General features: G+C 40.4%; 1 protein-coding gene across 1 annotated transcript in view; it reads right to left on the bottom strand.

Moving 5' to 3' along the window:
* LOC150082438 (T-box transcription factor TBX20-like) overlaps window positions 1-26,039 on the bottom strand; it is a 104,827-nt gene extending 78,788 nt beyond the window's left edge. Inside the window, exon 1 of the mRNA XM_090378610.1 lies at window positions 25,916-26,039. The gene's annotated coding sequence lies outside the window, so the exon portion shown is untranslated. The remainder of the gene's footprint in view (window positions 1-25,915) is intronic.
* Window positions 26,040-26,449: the final 410 nt, after the last annotated feature.

Below are 26,449 nucleotides of genomic sequence, written 5' to 3'. Positions count from 1 at the left end.
CAAATGCTGGATTTACACAGGTAATACACTGAGTGATCACTGAATTATGACCACCTACCTAATACTTCGTAGGTCCTCTTTTTGCCCTCATTACAGAAGCTATCCGACGTGGCATTCATTCAACAAGATGTCGGACGCGTTCGGGAGGTATGGCCAACCAAGTTGTGTGTGTAATGTGGTTAGAAATGCATGTATGGAGGTGATTGGTGTATCCGGAAGCCTATGCCTTTCCATAGTGTCCCACAAGTGCTCAATGGGATTGATATCGGAGAAGTTCGGAGGCCAATCGATATGCTGGACGTCAGAACTGTGTTCCTAAACCATTCCTGCACAACAAGTGCCCGATGGCTTGGCGCATTGCCATCTTGGAAGACACCACAGACATTCGTGAAAGAATGTAACATAAGGGGGTGAACACAGTCAGCAAGCAGTTGACGATAGCGGAGACCAGAGATACGTTGTTCCACATGCACCAGGGGTCCAAGTTCCTGCAAGTGAAACATGCCCCACACCATACAACTGCCTCCACTGGCCTGCACTTTTGATACCATGCATGACGGATCAAGAGGCTCATGTATTTTTGACGCCAAATCCGTACACGACCATCCACGGTGTGGAGTAAATAACATGACTCATCCGACCAGCACACCTTCTTCCAGTCTTCTAGGGGTCCTCTGCTGGTATAGCTCATACGTGCGAGCTTGTGACGCATGGTGATGCCAGATATTGTTTCGGGTTGGCCCATGTTGTATTGGGTAGTCAACTCTTCAACAGTGCTGCGATTGTACGAGTCGTCGGACCCGGCGCTTCCCTCTAACATCAACCTTTCGCTGACCTTTGCAGTTTTGCTGTCGGATCGTTGTCTGACCATTTTGACGCCAGTCCTGGTACACTTTAACTATGGCGGCTCTCGAACACCCACCAGTTCAGCCGTTTGGGAAATCGAGGCACTAACTCGTCGGGCACCCATAATCTGTCCTTATTCAAAGTCCGATAAATCCTTCCTTTTACTCATCCGCTCGGAATTTTACTACCTACTGAACCACAGACATCTTATCTATGCTATGTAGGTCGACTAACTGCGCACTCTCGTACCTCACGTGGTCAACAGGTCGCATTCTGTTTTCATAGAGGTAGTTATAATTCAGTGATCACTCAGTATATATTATTCGTGTTTTAAGATGAAAATGGGGTGTTTATGGACTGGGCACATTAATTACCAACAACAAGAACTTTCAGGATATATCGCTGCCAGGATAAGGCCCTTGGGATTCATCATGTGTCTATGTAGGTAGCAATGTAAGAAGCGACACTCCAAATAGTCTTAAGACAACGCCGGAAATAATGGTCTAATAATCTACCACTCCACAGTTGGTACAATAATCCTTTAATCACAGAGAACGCAAAGTTTAAAAGTGCCCTAAAGATAGCGGAGGAATTTCAGAATTATTCAGAATCACAAACTAATTCCACATTATGAAATGGATCAACAAGAAATCATTCCGGGTCAATTAAAATGTAAAATTTGTGCAGATAATAAAGATACGATTATTGAGTGCATCAAATGCCTCTGGCTGATCTCTAATTCTTGTACCAAAATGAACCTCACTAAATTTCCCAAAACTAAAAGACGGCTTTTTATTTGCGATCAGTGTAAAGAAAATATGAAACAAATGACTTCCTGTAAAGCGCAAGATGAAGCTTGCATTCAAGAACCACAAAATAAACACCCTCAAACTCTAACGGATATCGATGCTGATACTCCAGAGAGTGACCTTACAAAGAGGTCCTATGTAAGGTCTCTCTCTGGAGTGACCTTACATAGGACCTACAGTCCTCTTCGGCCTCTGACCATCAGGAAATCAGTACACATTCTCTGAATAAAATGAAAACTGCAAGTTTATGAATTGCTGAAAGTAGTCATGCATTACTAACAGCAAGTACAGAATTCCAGAACGCAAGAAAATCCCCTGAACAACTCTCAGCAACAATAGAAAGTATTGCTTTGAATCTGAAGGACGTGCAAGAAAATCTAGCGGTTTTGACTGAATCTAATGGACGGGCCATTTGTCGCCGTAGTGGAGTTGGCAATCATCTATAAAAATTCCTTTTCTCGACATAGGACCAACTAAAGTAGTTCAGAAAACTTTTAAGCCATCTCTGTAATCCTTGACCTCGATGAAGTTAGAATACAGATCAACACTGTCTACCTCAGAACACTCCCTAGAGAATAGAACTGGGAGCCTGGATTCCCATCAGCTTCCAACCCAACGTCCCTACTATTCTCGTAAGGGACTTAAAAATGCCCCTGCCAAGGTACTCAATGGCTCAGCCTTCTCTGGAATATATGCTATATATGCTCGACCTTCAAATCCTCCCCCCCCCCAACTAGGGGAAATCACCAAATCGACCTCATTTTTCACAACATCGCTCATTCAGAACTTGTCATGCCAACGTTCTCCTTCAAATCAGATCATCAACCATTGCATTGTGAATTTTATGCCCACTGTAGTCCGTTGTCAAAAGATGTGGCCCCTCTGCACACGAGAAGTGTCTTTTTAACCAAATTCATAAACCAGGAAATAAGCCTCACTACGTATAAACTGTGGCTAAATATAAATTGTATAAACTGTCTGTTAGAAAAGTCAGGGCCTGAAGCCGCTTCCGTTCTGGCTGAAGAATTATTTCAAATAGTTTGTGTCGGTATGTCTAAGAAGATTGGGATCACACATTGGTCTAACTGGTGGTTAAAACATCGAGGTAGTGTTTGTAAGAAAACAAAAGGCTTATAGAAAATGGCAGAAAATCAGAACCCCTGAAGACTACATCGCTTTCAAAGAAGAACGAGCCTGTTTCTTAAAGCAAACGCCAAGAATACAATTTCGCTATTTGTAAAAATCTTAAACAGTCTAAAAGGATCGATAGTAACAAAAATACCAACTTCACCATGGACGAAACCTTATTTAGGGTAGGACGAACAGTACCTTCGGAATCTCTGCAGATCCTAAATTCAATTCTCCCGCAGCAGATAATAGCAGTTGGCTGGCAAATTACATGAAAAATCCATCCGGATCCAATCTTGATATTAGACCTCTCCTAACAGAAATCATCATAACCAAAGAAAATGTGATTCGGGCATTAATCCACTTCTGGCCCTGATATGTCACCTCCCCGCTCTTCACCATGAAAGTAAGCAGTCTATTTTTCATTTTATCATTGAGATTTTGAAACATTAGAGAAATCCCTGGGTTATCCCTGAAATATGGAAACATTACATCATAAAACTTGTGCCTAAAGTCAAACATTCAAAAGACAAGAAGAACTTTCGTCTCATCTCTAGAAGCTGCAGTTCGAGACTAAAACTGTTCGAGACTCTGCTGACAGTTCTTTTCATGCACTGTTTCCGGGAAAGACCTCCATGTTCACAGTTTCTGTGATTCCACAGAGATCGACTGTGACAAATTTATTGAACATCCTCTTTCGGATGTCCACTCAAACGACTCTGAACGCCAAAGAACAGATTAGTGTAATCTTTTTAGACATTAAAGCTGCTTTCGGCAATGTCTCAACCAATGCCTCGATGAAGATACGTGAAAGGTATTTTAGAATACAGGGAGGCTTATTAAAAGTCCTCGTTTCATTCTCAAACAGAGGCATTTGATGATTGAACACAGGACCTTCTAGTCGAACCACATTATATACAGGAGTCTCTCCAAGGTTGGGGGACTCCTTTCTGCCCTATTTTTTGCTGCCCCTTTGGACCCCTTTCTCTCTCTACGCATCCTGATTGCAGCACTTACAGATGATATAAAACTTTTCGTCTTGTCCAAACACGGTGACAAATCTGATGCTATCAACGCCCATGCCACTGCTCTAATAGAAGAACTTGACCTTTATCTTCAGAATATTGGCCTATCCATAAACCGAACTAAGTCAGCTTAAACATCTTTCGCTAACTTGAAGTAGAACAGAGACATACATCAACGGTATTAGGGTCCAGTTGGTCTCGCATCACACTGATCAACGGAGTACTTGGGATGATTCTAGTCCATAGTATCTGCTGAGCTGTGCGTGGGGTGCTGATGACGAGATAAAGGAGCTTAGAGTGGGATCGGAAAGAGGCATCGTTGAATGTATTGTCTCATTAGTAGGGTCCCTTACATCCACTAGTTCTTGCCTAAGCGCCCACACCTCTTGGTTTTTAATTAGTCAAATGCCTTCCAAAGGTTAAGCCTTCGTCCTACGTAAGGCCCAGGTCTGTGTGGAAAGAAACTTTCTTCACTAGATTGCCGCTTATTTGGGTGACTTTTTTTTTTTTTTTTGTAACTATACCAGTTGAGCGGATTTCATTGAGTTGATTTCTAGGTCAATTGAGGTTAAATAATTCTGGAGCAACTGCATTTGGCGGATTGCACTTTTCTGCACGAATCGGCTTAGTATCTTTAGAGATTATATGAAATTTTATATTGTCTGCTTAAGAAGTGAGGTCCAGGGACAGGGCTAAAAAAAGGATCGAGCGGCGCTTCAAATAGGGCCGCTGAGAGGACCCCTCTATTAATTGCATACGATGCCTGGAGATTTTTACGGGTGCCTAAGAGGTGCCTAGTGATAATTATCTCCACAGTAATCCCATTGCGTGTGAAAGGGGGACTAAGCCCCTGGAAATTCATCAGCAACTGCGGGTAGTGTATCAGTTCAACCTGTTCAATCTGTGCAGTCAGTTCAGTCTTCTGTCTCGCTGTGTTCAGCGACTCGGATGAAAAACTGTAAGCTTCTGGACTTTGGACGTTTTCGGCAACAGTCACATCATCAGGTTGTTGTTGTTGGGTTTTAGAAGATCAGCGACTAAGGCCATGTTACTCCGTTTATACTGCCTGTATATTGCGTGTGTTCTGAGGTCGATTTTCTGTTTGCTGAACGATAAACCCAAGTTTCCGGGGGCAAAAACCATGCCACCTTAGCCCGAGACCGACTAACTCAGCCACCTTGTGAAAAAGGCTCATGAAAATTCCTCCCGTCATCGTCGGGGTTCAAACTCAGGTCTTTGGTATTTTTCACCTGGTGTAGGGAGGACGGCGATTCTACCACTGTGCTACCTACGAAGGAACATCATCAGGTACGCGAGTCATCATGTTTACAGAAACATCTTGGCAGGTGCTGTGATGCGCTGATTGTTGTGACTGTGTATATGTTAGTGATTACACTATCGTTCATTTTGTAGATTATTCGGAAAGATTTATTTTACAATAACTTCTGGCGTCTACTGTATATTATCCTCCAAACACAGAGAAGAGTAATCAGCAGGGGCGGGTTAAAGTACTGTCTGACAGGGCCTTTTCCCAGGACGCCATTCTTTAAGGGAGGCACCAAAGATTTCGCTATTTTCAAATGTTGTACTTATGATTTATTTCCAATTGGAATTATAAACAAATTATAAAAAAAAAACAAAAAAAAACTGTTTATTTATATGCACGAATTCAACCCGGAAGTTCATGCTCTTTGGGGCAATGTAAACGTTCGTAGTCCCTAATTTGTGAGAGCATTACTGAAGGGACTTTCCAATCTCACGCAGAGCAGTACAGGACTAGAATTCGAAAGAGAAATTAATTTTTTCTCTTAATTAATATCTGACGGAAGAGGCAGACAAGAAAGCAGATTTATGGCGAATGGAATTAGCTGAAGTTGAAAGACAAGTAAACGTTCCGAATTATAATCAGGAGATTAGTCTTCGGGCAGATTTCGTTTGTAATAGGAAAATAATGTTTGTATTACTAAGGCTAAAGTTGCAGTCCTTGGTCGACTTTCCGATCTGATATAAGCTACATCTCTTCTGTGAATAACCGTGGTATTGCACTAAGAAGATCGCTTTCGATTTTTTACTACAAATTGGGCCCCTCGTAGGAATAATCGTGTCCTACCCACACCGGGTGGAAGAGACCTCAGTTGGAATCCTGTCAATGACGCGACGAATTTTTATGGGTCTTTTCACAAAGTGGCTGAGTTAATCGGTCTCAGGCGAGGGTAGCATGGATTTCAGCCCCGGGTACTCTGGTTTTTCGGCGCAATAAGGCCTAAGTAACTGATGCGCCTAAAACCCTACATTTTCAGACTACAGATTCGTCATCTAATCTTTCTTCTCTCAACACTCACCTGATGCCTACATTAGGGATGAAGAAAAAATCACATAAAAATTCCTTCCCTCATTTATGAGATTCCCACTCGTGCCTTTTTCACTTAGTGTGTTGAGGATAGTAGTTATGACCACTGTGCCACCCGCAAGGGCTCCGAGAAGAATATTAAACTTCTTTAGGAATTTAGTTTTAATAACATCACTAAAGTAGCAGCCTACCAATGTCTGTTAAGGTATGTAGGCAATAGCCTAAAGGTGCCTAAATGTCCACACTACTGAAAATCGTAATAAAAATGCAGACATACGTAATAAGGATATATCGGTATAATATCAGAGTTCCTCAAAGCAATGTTCATCTGGTCCAGGATACCTGAGGACACCTTCGGCGGTCTCTCGTGCAGTCGATACCCCGTCAGGTGCAAGCGGATATCACGGTCAAAGGCGGGCCAACTTTCTATGAAGGTGGTCATAATATTTTGGCTAACGAGTGTATGCGTATATGTTATGCGCGTGTGTATATAAAACAGTTGGAAATCTTTAACGGAAACATGCTTCAAATTTGGTAATTAGAAGGTACCTTCTAATTACCAAATTTGAAGTTTGAGGTGTACAAGGCCTTGAATGGGTTGGGCAAGCTGAATGCATCTTCCTCTTGCTCAGACTAAGAACCTGGGGGGTACAGTTTAAAATTGAGGAAAGGAAGTTGTAGAATAGATGTGTAGACGTTTGCCTTTAGCCAGCGAATAGTTGATTGGTGGAACAGACTTCCATCTGGCGTTGTGGAAGTTGAGAGCTTACATAAATTCAAGGAGGAACTGGACAAACCTTTAGAGGAGATGTGTGAAATGGGTTTTTTTTTTTTGGCTGATTTTATTCCTCATTTATAGTTAATGCGTTCTGTTAAAAGAACGCATTAAAATGTACTTATTCATTCTTACAATGTTAGAGATTAAAAAAAAAAGTGGAACGTTATGGGGATCGTTGTTTTTGTTTCTATTTAAGTGGAACGCTGTTAAAAATGGCGAAACTGTGAAGTAATCGGCGTACGACAGAATCTTATTTTCGCAAGGAGTGAGGACTCGTGAGCCTCACACCGGAATGGTGAGCCTCACACCGGAAGGGAAGCTCTGGTCGTCTGTTATTGGCGAATTAAAGCACATTTGACCAATTTCGCCTTGCTCGGTTTTGAGTGAATTCGTTTCACGTCACCTCTAGTAGTAATCGGTGCCTTAAGTTCACCCTCCGATTACTACGACCACGTCCCAAGGATAGCAATAAGTTGCTGTCCTTTGGAATTCAATTTGGATGCCTCAAATAACTTTTTGCAAGTTGTTGTCTAAATAATTTGCATATTAATTCTAAAACCGTAAATGATTTAAATGTTTTACGAATACAGAAATATAGTTTGTGGCTGGGTGTATGTTAATTCGAAGTTTATCAAAGCTGGTTATTTCTCCCGGATCTGGACAGGAATAAATACATAAATCTAGTCGTTTTCTGATTTACAGCAATCATGGTGGACCATCCACGATGTAAAGAAATATTGAGCCTTTTCTTTTCAAAAAATAAGTACGTTTCTGGTACAGAATATTTAGTGTTCTTTTTCGATGTGAATTATCATCAGAGAACTGCTCAAGTGGGAGCACAGTTGGAAGGATCGCCGTCTTCCCCTCACTGGGTGGAAAAGACCTGAGTTCGAGTTCCGTCAATGACGAGAAGAATTTCTATGGGCCTTTTTGACAAGGTGGCCGAGTCTCAGACGATGGTAGCGTGGTTTTTCTCCCCGAAACTCGGGTTTTTCATCCAGCAAACAGAAAATCGACCACAGAACAAACGCAATTTACAGCCAATAAACACTGAGCAATATAGCCTTAGTCGCCGATGCTCCTAAAAGAGTACGACAGCTCAAGTGAACAAATATCAAGTTGATGAGGCTTCTGATTTTAATGAAACTCTCCCATTTCTTGCACGTTAATTTGTTCTCCTACATTTTAGCAGTTTCGTGGGGATTTGATATTCTTAGGTGAGGATTTTATTTCTTCGACAACAAATTATCCTGCCGGTTATTGTTATACGAGAGTATTAATTACAATTGACATCTGAGACCTAGAATACTGCACTGGAGCAGCTAACACGCACACACACACACACACACACCCTTTCGTGCTTGCACTCGTTGTGTCGTGTCGAAGAAATCTAGGCTACGATTCCCAAGGGATCTACGGAATGCATTCCGGAGCTTTCGTGCTTTTCGCCAGGGTCACTCCGTACCATGGAATACGGGTTAGAAGAACGAGTCGCACTGTTGTCAGTAAACAATGTCACCACGAAAGGTCTCTAAGCAATGGATTTTTTTCCCGAACACATTACTGGTTTTAGGAAGTCATCATCATTCATTAATATCTAGAAAGAACCCCTTTGCTCTGATGTCTTTATAGCAGGGAATATACTAGTTTAACCCTCGTGGGCAGCACAGCTAGTAAGATCGCTGTTCTCCCCACAGGTGGAAAAGACCTGAATTCGAGTCCTGTCGATGACGTGAAGAATATTTTGGGCCTTTTTAGCAACATTGATTGAGTTACTTGGTCTCAGGCAAGGGTAGCGTGGTTTTCTATCCCGGAAACTAGGGATTTTCATCCAGCATACAGAAAATCGACCTCAGGACACACTCAGTTTGCAGACAATATCCATGGAGCAATATGACCTTAGTCGCTGATGCTCCTAAAACCCAACAACATATTAGTTTACGAAATTTGAGCAACATGCACCAAGACGCTTATTGAAATTCGACTGAACTTCGGAAGTAGATGACATTTAATGGAATCTTAAAGCGCGATAGGAGTGGTAAGTGGAATTAGTCCTGTCTTTTGCGTGCATATTAACAACATAAGTGGAAAGCACGTTATAAGCAGGTGTGTCGCTTCCTTTTAGTAAGGGTAGTTACTGAGAACCGGTAGTTCCGTGTTCTCGGTATCTTGGTTTCGCATGTGCTGTTTCACATTACACTGTGCTCTTCCAGCTCCATTTACACCAGTGGGTTGCATGGTGTGTTGGCTTTACAATAAATCTTATAAGCAGTTTACGCAAAGAAATATTTGTGAACATTTGTTACAAAACTATCTTCCTTAAGGATTTAAAAATTTCTAGATTATTTTAAGGTTACTGGAAGGGCTTTATATTTTAGAAATGATAAGAAGCCAGGAGAGTTTGTGAAGAGTTTCTTTATGGCTCTTTGCAAGTCCATTCCACCAGTTTACAACGAATGTTATTTACTGATGTACCAAATAATTAATTAAAGTCTACAGCTTTGAATTATGTGCAGAAGGTTACAAAAATCCCTTGACACGGGGAAATTTAATATATGATAGGAAGTAATTGCTTGAAAATAAAATTAGTATGCACCAGGATAGATTTGGTGTTTTAGAGATTCCTCCGTGAATTCTTCTTTAAGGAATACCCAAATACCTGGAGGAGACACAGGCGGGTTTTTGAAGTTCTGATATGGAAACTTTGACCTATAGTTCATCCCATTCTTCATTTTTTAAAGTCTATCTGCCGATTGCGATCAATATCGGAGACCTGCCTTGAGAGAAGTGGATCACAAGATAGCTTCGGAGACCGCTCATCGATTCACTACAATATATTGAATTGTACTTCTTTCAATAAACTTGGAAATGTTTCATCCTTGCAAGAAAAACTGTAGCTCAGCAATCGGAAAAGTGTCGCATCCACCATACTTTCCAAACTGTTCCAGTGCGGTACAAACTGACTATGATTTCGAAATTCAATGTTTATTGAGTCTGTTTCTTCTGATTAAATTATGGTAGTGTAGGAAAAGCAACAAAAAACAGATAACATTTTCTTTACAACCTGAGAAAACGTAAACAGAACATAGAAACCTTGCTTGTGTGATTGCTTAACTTCTGCAGCACAGCAGTCTATTCTGGTGGCCCTCTGCTGAACTACACTGCTCGTCAAAATTAGCAGAACAAAATGCTTTTGATGAATATTTCATTGGGAACAGTTTCGCCGAAGGGGAATGTTTGTTATAATAGTCATGCTGATACGCAAATTCCAAGGTCCCAATAGGAATCGATCTACCACTTTACAGAGCCGCACATTATGCAAATTATTCAAGTCTATAAAAACACCGGTTTCAACCATATCATTCCATTCCCGTTTTTTAGCTTGCTCAGTGGGACAGCCACAGCTGAAGTATTAAGGACGGCAAGTCATCGTCGTTTAGATGATCCTTAGAGATGGCGGGCCATTGGACGACTTGAAGCCATGCAGACGCAGGCGGAGGTGGCACGTTGGCTTAATATGTCAGGCAGTTTGGTCTCGGCACTATGGAACCAGTTTCAGGAGAGAGGAACCATTACAGATCTCCCGAGGGCTATGTCAACGAGAACAGACCGCTATCTGGCTCTGACAGCAAGACGGAACCCCACGATATCCTGTCATCAACTCTCTGTTGAGGGTGCTGCAGCCACAGGTGAAAACATTTTCAACCGACTGTGTTAAGAAGACTAAATTCAAGTGGACTCCAGGCAAGGAAACCAGTGGTTCATATCCCATTAACCAAACAAAAGCACCAACAGCGATTAAAGCAATGTTTTTTTTTTATTATCTATTTATTTTTTATAGGTCCTAGCCACTGAAATCTGAGGAAAGTAGGTGGCAGGACCTGCCAGAGTACTGATTACTTACTGGTAACACCTGGCTAGCCTCCACGTGGCGCAGTATGGGCAACGTCGGGTCCCATCAGGGGCCCGATGGCCAATAAGCCAGATGAACAATGGGCACAACAGACTACACTATACACGATCCACACACTTTAAATCTCGACAGGGTACTGTCACTCGATACAGAGAACACCGCGGAGATGGGAGAAATCCCAGGAGCCGCTAGATCCTGAACATACCAAATACCATACCAAATCCCATTAACTGCGTTCCGGCGTATAGGGGAAACCCTGGAGGCCGCAAAAAAGTACGAAAAAAAAATTCTATGAACTGCACCATCCTTCCTACACCGGCTGGAAAAGTCCAGGGTTCGAATTCGGTCGATGACACATGGAGCTTTAATGGGCTTTTTTCACTCCGTGGCTGAGTTAGTCGGTCTCAGGCATAGCTAGCAAGGTTTTTTCGTCTAGTAAACAGGCAACTCGACCAGAGAACACACGCAATTTACAGACAAAATACATATATGGGTATATATTAGAAATAATGGTTGGCCCTAACATAATAATTCGAATTTGAATTTTTGAATCCCATTAACCGTAGACCACCCCAGAGCTCTTCGAAACTAATGCATAACTTGCAGCCCTCAAAAATGAGGTTCAGTTCCCTTCTCTGACGAGTCCCGTTTTATCCTACAAACAGATTCTAGACGTTATTTCTTCTGGAGACAACGAGAAATGCGGTACCATCCCTCCAACATCAGCAAAAGGAACCCTTGCGGTGGAGGCGGTGATCTTGTGTGAGGCGGAATAATGATCAACGATCAAGGAGAGCCAACTCCTTGGTCACTTGATGAGCTAAGGTCTGCGCTGGTGGAAAAATGGGAATTTTTGCCACAGAGTCTTATAGACATCCTTATATCGAGCATGGTTCACCGCTGTTAGACCTGTTTAGCTGTTGAAGAGGATCATACCAAATACTGCTCTCATGTGACCATATTTTCGAGCATCTTGTATAACTTCTGTAATGTGAAGTTTTTGGTAATTCTTGTACAACCCTTATAAACATCCCTTGTCCCTGTCCGAAGTTTATCGCTGTCTCCTCGTTTCATCGTTATTCTGTGGTACACCCCCACAACAAATTTTGTCCCGCTTCATCGCAAGGTTCACATGTTACACAACGTTTTCTTCAAGTGCTGTTAATTTTGTCGAGCAGTGTGTTATGGAATTGAAGATCGACAACCAGAAAATCGAAATGGACAATAACTTAATCATTAGTGAGCAAGGCAGGGCAGGGTATTTTTACACCATTCTAATAAAAATTCAAATTTCGAAATACATAATCCTTCATAAAGCGCAGAACCATCATACAAGGTGTCTTATTGCACAACAGCATTTACAACAGAGTAATTTATGTTTATTGCTGTTTCTAAATTGAAATCAGTGACTCACGAGCAAAAAAATTATTAAAGATTAATAATTAAGGATGGAATATTTCTTCACGAAACCGAGGTTAGATAGTCTTATCTCAATATCCTTATGATGAACTCAGCAAAGAAAGTGCAACAGAAGCAGTCACAAGATTCTAAGAGCAATGGAGTTTAGAATATCGTTCTTGGAGATGCTCCTTTAAGGGAAAGGATGTGCCAGTGTCTTTGTTATGAAAGGGAAGGTACCATCTGGTACAGCCAGATAAATTATGCAGGTGCCTAGAATTGCTAGGACGCTTGCATTTCGCAAGGTATGACATGTACGCTCATGGTCAAAAAAACTTAGAAAACTTGCTTTTGGCGTCAACAAATACTTAAACCCACCTACTCAAAATGAAGTTGTCGCATAGTATAATCACAAGGTATCAGATAAATACTGTGTACGCTTTCTTGCGGCTTTTAAGTCCATCTAGTCAGGGGAAGACATTTAAGTCGATCCAGTCAGGTGATCTTTCCGATTTTGAAAGGTGCTCTTGCTGGAGCACGTTTAGCAGGGAAATCGCTGGTGTGTGGAGAGCATATAATGAATGGAGGAAGAAAAGAGAATGCAGTTCTAAAAGGAAGAAATCCAAGAGCGAGAACGCAGAATTTAAAACGAATTCTGTGTTCAGAATAGAAGATCCAGTGTGCAAAAAATTTCCTGAAAAATTTCCTGAGCCAAAGAAAGACCCATTTCCAATTGAATAACAGCAGGAGTTGAAAGTTTTTACGCGGATTACGATGGATTCTTTCAAGACGACAACACAACTGTCCACCGTGCAAAAATTATATTATTATTAAATCTTATTGTGTAGTTAATATGGTATATACTCTACGATATACCATGATAGCTGTACAGCTAAGGGTTTTACAAATATGATGTTCCACACGCTTCATGATGAAGATAACATTGAAAATTATTATGCCTACCTTATAATATATTATCTCTTAAATTAAGAGAGAGAGAGAGAGAGAGAGAGAGAGAGAGAGAGAGAGAGATAAAGTCCTGCATGTGCGCAAGTTCAAGTTAATTCATTGCTTGCAGCGTCACTTCCGAGAAGGAAGATTCCGATTTGCAGTTGAAGCACCGTTCAGAACACGAATTCGTTCACTTTTATATGCGGTTTGAACATGGCACCCAATCACAGAAAACAATCGCATAATCACATCATTTTTGCAAGAACAGCCCTCCAATATTTGCTCTCCTCTACAAAGGGTTTCAGATACGCATTCAGGCCTTGTGCTACCTCAAACATTTGAGCAGGCAGAAATCTACAATATGGAGGCAGTCCAAGTTTGACCTAAAGGATGGTGAGGCCTTTTGGGTGTGAAGAGGCATCCTCCATTAGCATAATTCCCAATCTTTGGGGAACTAATGATGCCTGTCATCACCATCTGCAATGTGGTGCACAGTCTTCTCGCATAGATTTTATGGTGTAGCCTGGTATACTGCAGATTATTGTCACAAAAACCTGCAGTTGTTCTGGTTTGAGGTGATGTTTGATGATGCTTGAAGTTCAGCCATTTCAGAAGCCAATGCCATCTGAAAAAAAAAAAGAAAAAAGAGGCCATAAAGTTGTAGGGACAGCATAAATCCACATATATAAGGCATGCAACAGTATGGGGTGACTCATTCCATAAATATATTTGAGTGACGTTTCTCGATCTCTGACATGAAGCAGATGTTGCTTCTGAAGTCCTCATAAATCTTAGATGAATGGACTGCAGCTGGGCATCAAAGTTAATTTTTTGGGATCAAATATTACTCCCAGATCCTTGTATTAAGTCACTTGAGGAATGGCACCATTGTTGAGAAATGGTTGTATCTGTGAAGGTTGCTTTTTGAGGGAGTAAATTATGATGGCATATTTGGTACGGTTGATAGTCAGAAATGTGCTTGTTAATCATAGAAGTTGCTGAGAACTTTGTTTATTCTGTTGGTAATCATAAGAACTTTTCCGTGGAACATGTAAAGGTTGGTAAATGGGGAGGTTAGTGCAGTGAACAGAAACCCAGAGAGAAGCCCTGGGGAACCCCAGGAATTACACAGCGAGAGAAAGACTGGCATCTAGCAGAAAGGTTAGAAGTGAACGGTGGAATCCCAGGGTATTGCCTTTAACCTGAAAGAACCTTTCCAAAGACATGCAACCCGCACAAAAGATAGAATAACCGGCCATGATGTGCCATCAGATCAGTAATGGACTGTACTAACTTGAGAAATGCAAACTGTTTTTGTAATACAACAGACGGCTTGGTAAAGACGCTGGCTCCTCTTTTGTCACACATTGTCCATGCTGATTTTTTTTTTCTTTGAGGCGAAAAGTTAACGTGACATCTCATCTGCCACAGGCATGAGAAAGGCTTTAACGAATTTCATTGCAGAAGGAATTGCGGTGTTGAAATACATTAAATATTAAAACTCATTCTCGCGCTGCTAATAATGGCTTCTTCGTTTCATCACGCACCGTTCTGCATAATGAAGAAATTTCTCTTTCAGCTCTTTGATACACAAAGCATTCAACTGGGTTGGTTTTAATTAGCTCTAAGGTAGCTCACGAGAGGTGTCGGGCTTCCGCTCCTATCCTGAGTATTCATAGGTGTTATAAATTATAATTTTTATTGCGCTTTCTTATCAAAGCAAGTGGTTATTTGGTCCACCATGCATCTCTTGAGTTCAGTATCTGCCCGATCGTTTGTCGTTGCTGGGAGATTTCTAATAGACTGTAAAAATGATGTAGTCCAAATCGGGTTTTGCTTCTTGGATCCTGGAGAAAAGTTATAAAATTAAAAACAGAGCACCTACACGTGGTGGCATGGCTTCCATTAGGTCTCTGAGGGAGTCTATCTGTAGACTTGACCATTACTCCATCAGGACATTTGTCAGCTGCTGTATTATAGTCGGTATAGAACTGCGAAGCTGAACTGTCCCTTCGAACATGTCCATTTCCAACAGATCTCTAGGAGTAATATTTGATCTCAAATGGATTCAGATCTGGACAATTAGGCATCCTGGATTAGGCATTCTAAATGTTGGGAATTACCTCGAACTATTCAGATATAAAATGCTTTATGTCTAGATATTGTTGATATCTTATTAACAAGCTGTAAAACTGTGATCAGAGAAAATTATTTTCCATACCAATGGAGTCTTTATGAAGTAATGCCCATTCAAAATCCAGTACACAAACATCAGTCAGTCGCTACACGTCCATATCTAAAGCGTCTAGTCTACTTAAGCTTTTGAAAAAATATTGTTACCGGTTTTTTCCGAACACGTATTCCTGAGATGTCTCCCCAAATTCACTTTGCCTCAAGCACAGCACCTCCTGTCAGCATCCTCAAAGATTCTGCATGGTTTTGATAATAATTCTGAAACTGCTGCTGGGTATCTTGATATAATCGGCATTTCAATCTGTTAAAATTGGCGTTGTTCTTTTATTCTTTACCACCCTGAGTGTAGCACCACACAGTTGGTACGTTTCTCTGGGATTACCGCTACCCATGTGCAATGTTAAACTTCAGTTGCCACCTCTCAGCTCATCTGCCTAACTTTTTTGGATCCTGTTGCAGTAGTAAACCGTCATTCCTATCATTACAGAAGAACAGTGCCTTGGAAATATCTGTAGAAAAAGCATGCGCAGTAGAAATTAAATTGAAGACGTGTCATTATTCACAAAAGAGAGAATTGAGTTTTCCTCATTTATTCTTTCTGTTCTTTCGATCAACCTTCCTTCACATCCGTATATAATTTAACCCGTCTGCCTTCTTTTGAACAGGGTCTAAAAGCTTAAGAGTTTCTGAGGAAGGTCAGCCCAAATGTGTGAACAATATTCTGTGATAAGGCTGGTTGGATATTTATATAGTCTACTTTTAAGGAAAAAATGACACTGGGAACGAAAGAGAAAAACCTATGTTTTCCTCTTCCTCTCAAGTGTGACTTCTTCAAATGAGCGACAAGCAGAGGGAACTTGTCACTCATTTAGGAAGGTTTCACTCGAGTGAATCCCACTTGTCACTCATTTGGAGAGGTTTTCTTTCGAATAGCGTTGCAGACAAGCAACTGAAGGCTGTTCAGTGGAGGCTGCAGTCAGCCTGTTTCGAAGCGGAGAGGGTAGTGTTCTCCTCTTTCCGTAAGTTTTCAGTATTTTTCAGTCCGTACGCCATAAAAATTGACCCGTGAACACACGCACACTTCTACAGCGTTTAGATTGGTGCAATGTGTTCTAAGATGGTGATTCTTCATAAACCAATAACATAACCCAATGGTGGATATCCTAAGGAGTTGTAACTATTTGTGCAGAACATGATTTATCGAACTGGAAAGTGGAATGTACTGTACTATCATTAGGATACGAGTTCCAGTCGGTGGAAGGAATTGATATTCAGCAAGAAAAGAGGGTGAAAGAACAGGACCTCCGGGAACTCAGCAAAAGTTAATAAGATTTTGAGATTTTGAAAATAAAAGGAGGAACTCCATTGGACTTGAAGACTTCTTGGCATCAACGTGTTCAGAATTGTACTAACCTTGGAAACCAGGGAGGCGTTGAATGGAATATATTTGGCGTGTCCATTGAGAAGAAAGCAGTTTTATTAGGCAAAATTTTAATTTAGAAGTCATAGAATGACTGTAATATCTAGAGGACAGTATAGGGAGGATACTGAATTAGAGGTGGTTAAATCAAGATGCAGATGCAACAGAACCTTCTGGATATGGTATGTGAAGTATGGATGGTCAGAAGTTAAGAAGAATAGTTTTGTTTTTAACTGTTAGCCTTTTCAAAAACCAGTTTGGATTTTTTAATAAATTGATTACTGGTGTTATGAGGTTTAGTGTAAGGAGAAATAAAGTTGAAGATTGCAGTTGTAACACGACAACTGTTACCACTGCAATCTGGAACTTTTCTATCTCCGCTTATGTACACGAAACTCATATCCAGCTTCATGTACAAAATTTATTTTTGATTTACAAAGCGTAAGTGGCAAATGACATTGTATATTAACTTTTGTACAACAGTCTAAATTGTTTGACTACTCAGTATCAGTAGTGCAAATGATCCAAGAAAGACAGCTTATAAAGCATCAGCCAAAAGAAAAAAAAAAAAAAAAAACTGCCTGCGTCACATGTCTATCCTCTGCAACAAAACAAATTATAATATTAGGTTCACCTGTAAATGATTACATCTACCCATACATTTATTTTGTCCGCAAATTGCGCGTGTTCCCTAGTCGATTTGCCAGTTTGGTGGACGAAAAAACCCCAGTTTCTGGGGAATAAAACGTTGCTATATACACCCGAGACCCACTAACTTATCCCCTGCAACAGTTTGTCTCCTTCTTCCTTGAATTTATTCAAGGTATCCACTTCCACAACAACAACAAATAGAAATTTGTTCCAACATTCAATCACCCGCTGGCTGAAGGCAAACCTTCTCACATCTACCCTGCAACTATCCTTCTTCAATTTGAATTTATGACCCCCTCGTGCGAGCAAAAGGAAGAATGCCATCGGCATTGAGCTTGCTCAATCTATTCAAAGCCTTAAACACCTCAGTCACATCGCCTCTCCGATGCCTTAGCTCCAGAGGCCTATTTTCCGAACTTTAGTCCATTGGTAAGAGCACCCCCTTTGTTCCCCCCCACCAATCTCATTGCTCTTCTCTGTATCCGTTCCATCAACCCTACATCCTTCTTAAAATGAGACCTCCAGACCTTTATGCAGTACTCAAGGTGTGGCCTGACCATTGTCTTGTACACTGGGACAGTCACCTCCTTAACTCTGCTAGCAAAGTTCCTGTATATCATTAACAAAATCCCATGAGCTGTCCTGGCAGCCTGTGTGCAATGTTCAGGGAACTTCATATCTGACAGTACAATTACTCCCTAGGCTTTGTTAATTTTCCATTTCCCTGAGTGTATTACAAGAGAGCTGGCATGTTACTCTGGAATTGCTGCCCCTTACGCAGTACGTTGCCTTTTTCAATGTTAAACTTCAACTGCCATTTCTCAGCTCATCTGCCAAATTTAGACATAATGCTACGTGTGTTCGTCAGTATCATTAATAAGTATAGAAAATAATGGACTGAACCCTGGTGTACCTCACTAACTAAAAATATTAGTCCACGACGAGCAGTGCTCATCAATAACAACTCTGTCTTCTCACACTCAACTGTCCCTTAATCCATAGTAGTAACTAGCCCTTAATGCCACTCTGCTCCAATTTGCACAGCAGTCTTCCATGTGCAAAGAGCTTTGTCAAGAGCAGTGTCGAGAGCTTTCCTGAAATCCAAGTATATGATATCAAAATTATTTTTTGCATCCAGTTCCTTTGTTACTGCATCATTGTATCCAATCAGATTGGCCAGACAAGATTGCCTCTCAACAAATCTTAACTTCTGTAATAGACGTTGAAGTGACAGGTCTGTAATTACTTATGTCACCTTTTGATTCCCCTTTGTGAATTAGGATGCATTCACACATCTCCAGTCCATAGGGTCCTCCCCTGAATACAGAAATGCTCTCATAATTATGGCTGAGTTTTCTTTCTTCCAAGTTTCAAACAGTATTCGCTGTTTCGATATTCGGATCGTTAATGGCTAAATATGAAGTTTTTTGTTTGTTCTATGAATAACTACGTAAATAAATAATTACGATATGGTTATTTATTTACTACCACTAAATCTTATAACTCTTAAATTAAAAGGCACCACCGGGGATCTATCTGGTTTTATTTTTAAATTTAGGATATTTATTTTGCGATCTGGACTTTTTTTTTTATCATATTTGGCCCAAATTTTTTGAATTCGATGTTAAAATTTGGACTATATTTTAGTTTAGTTTTGTCTGATCAACTATTTTTTTTTTTTCAATGGGAAAGTTGTTTCCCGTCCTCTGTTTAGTCTAAGAAACGTCGTAGATGTGTTCCTGAAACGAAAAAGAATTGATTTTATTTGAAGAGATTTAACTTTAAAAAAAAAAAATAATAAAAAATAAAAAAACAAAACAAAACTGCAGCGGGTGTAGAGTGAAGAGAGTAATCCTACTGCTGTTGCGTATAGTTAAATGCGTGTACTGAAGAGCGAATAACGCAATACAGTCGCTGCCTAATTTTATTTTATTTTCTGGTATTCAGAACAATCTTCAGAACAACTAGTAACATTATTAAACTAAACCTAGGATGGGGAACAACTTTCCCATTACAAAAAAAAAAATAATAAAATAAAATAAAATAAAAATTAAAAAAAAATAATAATAAATAAAATAAGTAGATGGGACAGAAGTTAAATTCTAAAACTATAAATTCTAAACGCCGATACTTTGCCTAATTTCAGCATGGAATTGAATAATTCTAGCCCAAATAGGACAAACAAGGATCGGATTAATCCTAATAACTTAACCCTAAAAATTAGCAAGATAAACCCCCACTGGCTTTTAATTGAAACACCATGTGTATCTCTGTTTAAAGTTTTAATAAGTTCTTTCTCCTTTCGGAAGTAAGCCTACGAGGCTGTCCCAATCTACTGTACCCATTCGAATATAGGCCTTTACCACATTGTGGAAAAGACTTGAGTTCGAATCTCATTTTTGGGAAGTCGTGAGCTCCAAACGAAAGCCCATATGATATTTCCACTTGGAAAATCAGGCTTTTCATCCCACAGAACATTTCATACGGAAAACATTACTGAAAGCGATATACGGATCCTGCTCCCACTTCGTGTTCTCTCTCCTGTGGAAGGCTACTGAACCCTGGTGGACCAAAAAATCTGATATATTGAAGAATATCGATATACATATGTAGCGTAAGTGTAATTGCCTCGTGGGTTGCTCAGTTGGTATTGTCCTCTCCATACCGGCTGAAAAAGACCTGAGTTAGAATCCTATCAGTGACCCGAGGTCATTTTTATGGGCTTTTCACAAAGTGGCTGTGTTAGTTGGTCTCAGGCGAGGAGAGCATTGTTTTTTCTAAAGGAAAATTGAAATTGGGTTTTTCGACCAAAAAAACAACAAATCGACCATTAACAGACATAATATGATGATGCAATATGGTCGATGTTGTTGATGCTCCTAAAACCCTACAGAAACAATCAATCTAAGGGTTTTTGTTGTTGTAATGGGGTTTTAGAATCATCAGCGACTAAGGCCCTATTGCTCCTTATATAATGTCTGTAAACTGCGTGTGTCCTGTGGTCACTTTTCTGTTTGCTGGACGAAAAACCCGGGCTTCCCGGAGGAAAAAACCACGCTACCCTCACCTGATATAGATTAACAGCCACGTTGTGAAAAAATCAAGAGAACAAAGCACAAACCCTTATTCAGTTTTGCCATATTTATATTGATCTTTTATAGCTTCATTACCATAAGTTGCCTCGGTATTGTACTATGCTACAAATAAAAGAATCTTATATCGAAGAATCTTTGCAATTTATTCGTAATATCGCTGCAAACCGATAGCTGTATCGGCAGCAGTTCCATCTTGTGTTGCAACCAACAGTCATCGTATTACGAATATCAACAAATAGGTGTTGAAAGGAATGGTCCTTTTTTTGCCTGGCTCAATACCCACAACTCGTCAATAAGCCTTGTTTTTATTAATGCCATAAACGTTATTTTGATACATACAACACAGGCGTCTGAGTAGTTCATGGTTAACCAGTGTTGAGTCACGACAGAAATTACGCATTAAATCAAAGGTGTCACCAAGGAACGAGATCCGTGCTGTAATTTTGAGTGTCGAGATAAGATCGAAGCTGGTGTGAAGACAGGTTCATTTTCTTTATGGGTCTAAAGCCTTCCTCACAGATGTAAATCTTTGGAATTTTGAAAATTCAAAAAGAATTGCATCTGTAGGATTTCAATTCTTCTACAATTTCTACAATTCTTCGGGTTCTTCTAAACATATCTAGAACGCGCTCATTTGCCACCTGTTAGCCACGTGTTCCAATGTACACGACTCCCCAAAATTTTCAGTTCATTGTACGTAGTCACTGCGGTGTCTGACAGCAGTGAAACCACTTCGATTGTAGCCAACTTCCGGCCCTCTGTACCCAAAGAACTTCTTCCCTTATAAAGCAAGAAAACTTCACGACCATTGCAAGAACACAAAGTTTCCTTTGAAGTTTTATTTCAACTTAATTTTGGCCAGGCTGCTGTAGATGGTGCTGCCGCGTCGGTTCCCCCACTTATGTACTCTGTTCCCAAGGGCACAGTTGAACTCGAGACCGACTGCTCCTTTAAATCATCGTTCCCCCGAATCCCTCCTACCACACACTTCCCTCCCACTACGAAAATGCTTTTACGTCGGATCCTGAAGTCGAAAACACTTGGAGGACGAAAGAGAAATCACAGCAGCAAGTTTAAAATCTTCCATTTAGTAGCCTCAAGCTAGACTGACTCATGGCTGCCCGTTTATTATTTTATTCTTCCATTAACTCCTGTTCAGTCCCTCCCTCCCTTCCCCCGGACTTTTGACTAATGGGTCTGATAGAATTAAGCGGCTCTAACGTTGGTCTCGTGAAGTAATGGTGCAGTTGATACTTTCTTTCAACCGTTTGAATACAGTATACATAACTCTTCTGATGGCGCTGCTATCATTAGACCCATCAAATACAATTAGCACTTCCGTTTGCGTTAATTTTCCATTATGTTGGCGAGGTTTTTCATCACACCCGTGTTCATCTTTTGGCGAGTTCTGTAGGGATGGTCTTCAGTTACGGCACGCACTTGTTTTTTTAAAGTCTTTTGAATTGAATGAAGCAAAAAATGGTTCCTCCTCGAAATGTAGCTTTTCGAATTTCCAACAGTGGAATCCCCGGATCCAAACAAAACACCTGGTCATGCGCACGAAGCGCTAACATTCTGGCCCTTCATATTAGGACACTTGCTCGTAGATGATTTAAAAAAATTGAGAATTACAGAGACTCCTTCTTTCAGACTTGATCCGAACCCAGTCGTTTTTCATACGGTGTGGATAGACAACCATCATAGTCCCGCGAGAGTTCACGTGACTGGATAAAAAACCGACAGCGAGAGAAGCACTGTGTATCGCAAGCAGCGGATAATTTTGATTTCGAAAGAAGCATGGATACCCGGTAACCACGAACGTTGAAATAATATTGTCCAAGTAGATCGCATCTAGGCAACGAGTCACGCAAGGTGACAAAGATGTCTTAATTATCCACTGCAGTTATATCGATTTTTCTTATAAACACGCATTATAACCTCATATGTACACTACTCTATCAAAATATTAGAGCACGTAGCGTTTGGAATACCCTTTTCGACCAGGAATTTGTGACCATTCCTCCTTCAAAGCAGTCACCAGTTCAGAGCCCTGATCAGGTCGGTTTGATAGGATTCCCATCTGGACTGTCCAGGATAGTTGCCCCACTTTGCTTTTCTCAAAATAACTTTTTACGCTTCTCCTTGTATAGGATCGAGGTCTGTCGTGTTGGAACTATGTTGAGAGGGGTATCCAAATACCTTTTAGTAAGAGAAATTATAAAACAAAGAAAAAAAATAAAAAAGATATAACATAAAGTAGCCAATATCTCGAACTTAGCTCCACCGATGGACTGACCCTTACCGATGCGCGTTAACCTTTATAACAGTGCAGTTCAAAGTACGGATATTCTGTAAGAGATCGTTTGATTTATTTATCTAAAGTACAAAGTACATTGCTCCAGTGAACATTTCAGTTATAAACGTTTTCATCCTTGCGTTCAAAACGGGGAGGCTCCTAGGGCATCCCCCCTTTGGTTTCAAAGGCGGATCTCCTGTAGATTTTATTTATTTTTTTTTAAATCAGCCTTCGAGTGACCTTTGATTTGCTCCGACTTACCTTTGATATAGAGAACCATCGTTTATGTCGGACAAAGAAGTTTTACAGATCCCCAAGAAATTCTTAAGACGTGCATTATATTATAATGATTCGATTTAATTTTTTTTTTTTTTAAATTAGAAAAATAGCCAGTTGATAATAGCAATAGGCGGACAACTTATATTTCTGTTGTTGTCTGTTGTTTAGTATTGTTTCTCGGTATATAAGGTCACAAGGCGTGAGTGCATTGTGTCTCTAAAGTGAGTCTGTTGTTGGATGAAAAACCCTATTTTTCGGGTTACATGCGGTGCAGCTGATGGTAAGAATTTTAACATTTTTAAATGGAAATCTTCGGTTGAAATATTCAACTTGAAAGGCTAATGTCTCTGTGGACTTCATGAAACTGCTTGCTAAGGAATAAACTGGGATCCGTCTTCTTGGACATTCCTTGCAGAGATAATTAACTGCTATTTGCAGTTATATCCTTAAGATAGAGCGTTTCATGATCTCAAACAAGCTGTTTATGGACACTCTTCAAGCAGACATATTTTGGTTTTAATAATTGTCTTGGTAATGGACTTTTCCAAGTCCATGTGTTGTTTTGGTGGATGGGGAGGAAAGATTCTAACCTTTAAGTTAGCTGAGGGAGTATTTTCGTACAACCAATGAGTTAATGATTGTGGTATCTTATAAAGGCACCTTACAATCCAAAATTATTTACCAATCTCTTATTGGCTTGAAGTACTTTCTGTCCTGGATATTAATAACTTTATTTGTGAGGGTTTTTTTGTTTTTTTTCAACTGAAGATATTGCGAGTTGAGAAGGAAACAAATCGGTAAGAACAAAAAAGTAAAAAAATTGGTTTCAGCCATAAGGAAAATTTTCCAAATATAAACTTGTGATAGTGGAGGCTGTTTAAAAGATGATTCATGATCTGAGTGTGGAATTGGCATGTACACATAAGATGCTAGTTTGACCTCCATTTTTGTGAGCACAATTGCCGTCATAACCTGTTCGAAACCGGTTCAGTAATGCCCACAATTATCGTGCTAATGAGGTAGTTTAAAAGAGGGATAATTTATTAGCCATTTATTGACCAAGGATTTCCATTTTTCATCTACAAAGCCCTCTGCATCTACGAGAAGTTTTTAATTCAGAAAGAGTGTGTGAACTTTCACAGCTCCAATTATAAAGCTCGTGGACGATCTTCAAATTGATGAATAAAGTTAGGGAGGCACTTAACCATATCGAGTGTCTAACGTGGCAAAGAAGCTGTTAGTTGCCTACCACCAGGCAGCTCTGCATATTTTCATCCTGCATGTTTTCAAGTATTTCGTGAAGGTTCAATTCCTTTTTCAATTTGCATAAAATTCAGTACCTTAAAAATCTCCACCAGATAGCTACCCCACCAAGCAGAAGCTGGATTTCAGACTTTACAACTTTAAAAAACAGGAGTCTGTAAAAAATACGTCTTTATGCCAATAAACTAGCTTTTGTTTTCATTGTACCTTTTGAACACGTCTACATCGGAATCATCTCCAGAAAGGGACTTTCCAGACCCGTTTACAGTATTCAACATGTACCTTAACCATCGCTTTGAACAGCGAAAATCAAATCCTTGTGCTCACCCGCGAGTATTTCTATTCATCAAAGGTAGATGCTGCACCAAACAAGAGAACTTCGTGTCAATCAAACTGCAAATATTCTTAAATACTTTTCGTCTTCCGCTATCTTACGTTTCTCACTGTCTAAATAGGTTGATTTGGGATTTAATCGCCAATGTTTGACACCAAACCCTTCAAACCTTTTACAAAAAATGTCTTTGAATTTGTAGAACTGTATCAAAAGCCTTATTGGGTCTAAATGGGTGGTGCCAAATTGCCAATTTACTCTTGGTTTCCAATAAGTTTTTCTGACAGGCGTGTTGATTATTAAGAAATGTGTCTTTTAATGTTTTATTGGGAACATTTGCAAATAATGATTCTCTCTGGAATCAGCTAGCTGTCTTTGTTGAAGAAATAATGCAATCTCTTTAACTGGAACTTCTTTAAGGAGTCGATTAGAAGAATACTCAGAAATTATTTTTTTGATCTAATCAAACACGTATAAATTATAACGTGACAGTATCTGAAAGGTACTCTGTTTAAAAATACAAGATGTCAAAACGTCAGTGGGTTTAAATAAAAGTTAATCTAATATGGATTGTGACTCAACTCGAAAGAAATCTCAAAAGATTAAGTTAAGGACCGTGGTCTAAATAAGTGAAAGCCAAGGTGGGGTGTTAGCTAAGCGTTTCAATTTGAAAGTTTCAACTATTGAAGAAAGATTTCCGTTGAAATCATAGATTCATCTGCAACATAGAATTAAGGATTAAGAAGCTTTACTGTCATCGACAAAGAAACTTGACTGTTTTAGCTCTTTTCGAGTTTTTGTCCATTGATGGTGTTTCGAATGGGTGCTGTTCTAAAAGGACGTGTGTATGGTTCTCTGTATATTCTCATCGAGAAATTTCAACTATTTCAAGAGAATATTGATTAAATTCAATGGTGCACGAACTAAACAGAGCGAGAAGAGCAGTAGGTGGAACGCTTCGCTTAGTCCAGCATAAGCGAGAAAGAACGCAACTGACTCGTACGGAAGGGCCGGCGTGAAGATAGTTGACCAAAACGTTTGGTTTTAGTAAAAGTTTCAAAACGTGGTTTTGAACTCTATGGCATCTCGTGAGAAACATCTTTGTCGAACGCCACCTGCCACTGGCAGACACCCCCCCCCCCCACACACACACCCACCCACACATTTGAACTGAAATCGGCACACTTACCCAGCGGGGAAATGGACTCGAGAGGTGTTTCCACATCTGACACGGACTCGTTGCTCTCATCGCTGGAGAGGATGCTGTTGCTACGCGACCGAGAGGAGATGAGGGCGTCAATGGAGAAGTCTTTGGCACGTGCCGACAGCTGGGGAAGAGGGGAATGCTGTCCACGGAACACTGCCGGCGTCCGCGGAAGGTCGCCTGTGTCCATGGGCGGAGTGCGAGGAGCGGGAGCCACCATAGATATTTCCAGCTTGAACTGCGGAGGTCACCTACGGAACAGAAGATCTCCGGAAAAGTGGAACGGTGTAGCACGGAATTGTCAGGTCACCGGCGGGGATCGCAGAAAGGTTCATTGGGGTGAGAAGAGTGTTCGGGGATGGCGGCAACGCTTAGGTGTCCGTGTGTACTTCCATGTCTTCGGCACTCTTTCTTAACGGTGTGTCCGCCTTTCACGTGCTGTCGCAGTCGAGTCCGCAGACATGGCGGAGCAAATAGGCGATGTCCTGCCGTTGGCAACGACCTAACAAACAAACAAAC

The sequence above is a fragment of the Mastigoproctus giganteus genome, chromosome 7, assembly GCF_048544385.1.
Source record: "Mastigoproctus giganteus isolate SK-2022 chromosome 7, ASM4854438v1, whole genome shotgun sequence".
Classification (NCBI taxonomy): domain Eukaryota; kingdom Metazoa; phylum Arthropoda; class Arachnida; order Uropygi; family Thelyphonidae; genus Mastigoproctus; species Mastigoproctus giganteus.
Note: the sequence above shows the minus strand (reverse complement) of the source record. Positions and strands in the feature narration are given on the sequence as shown.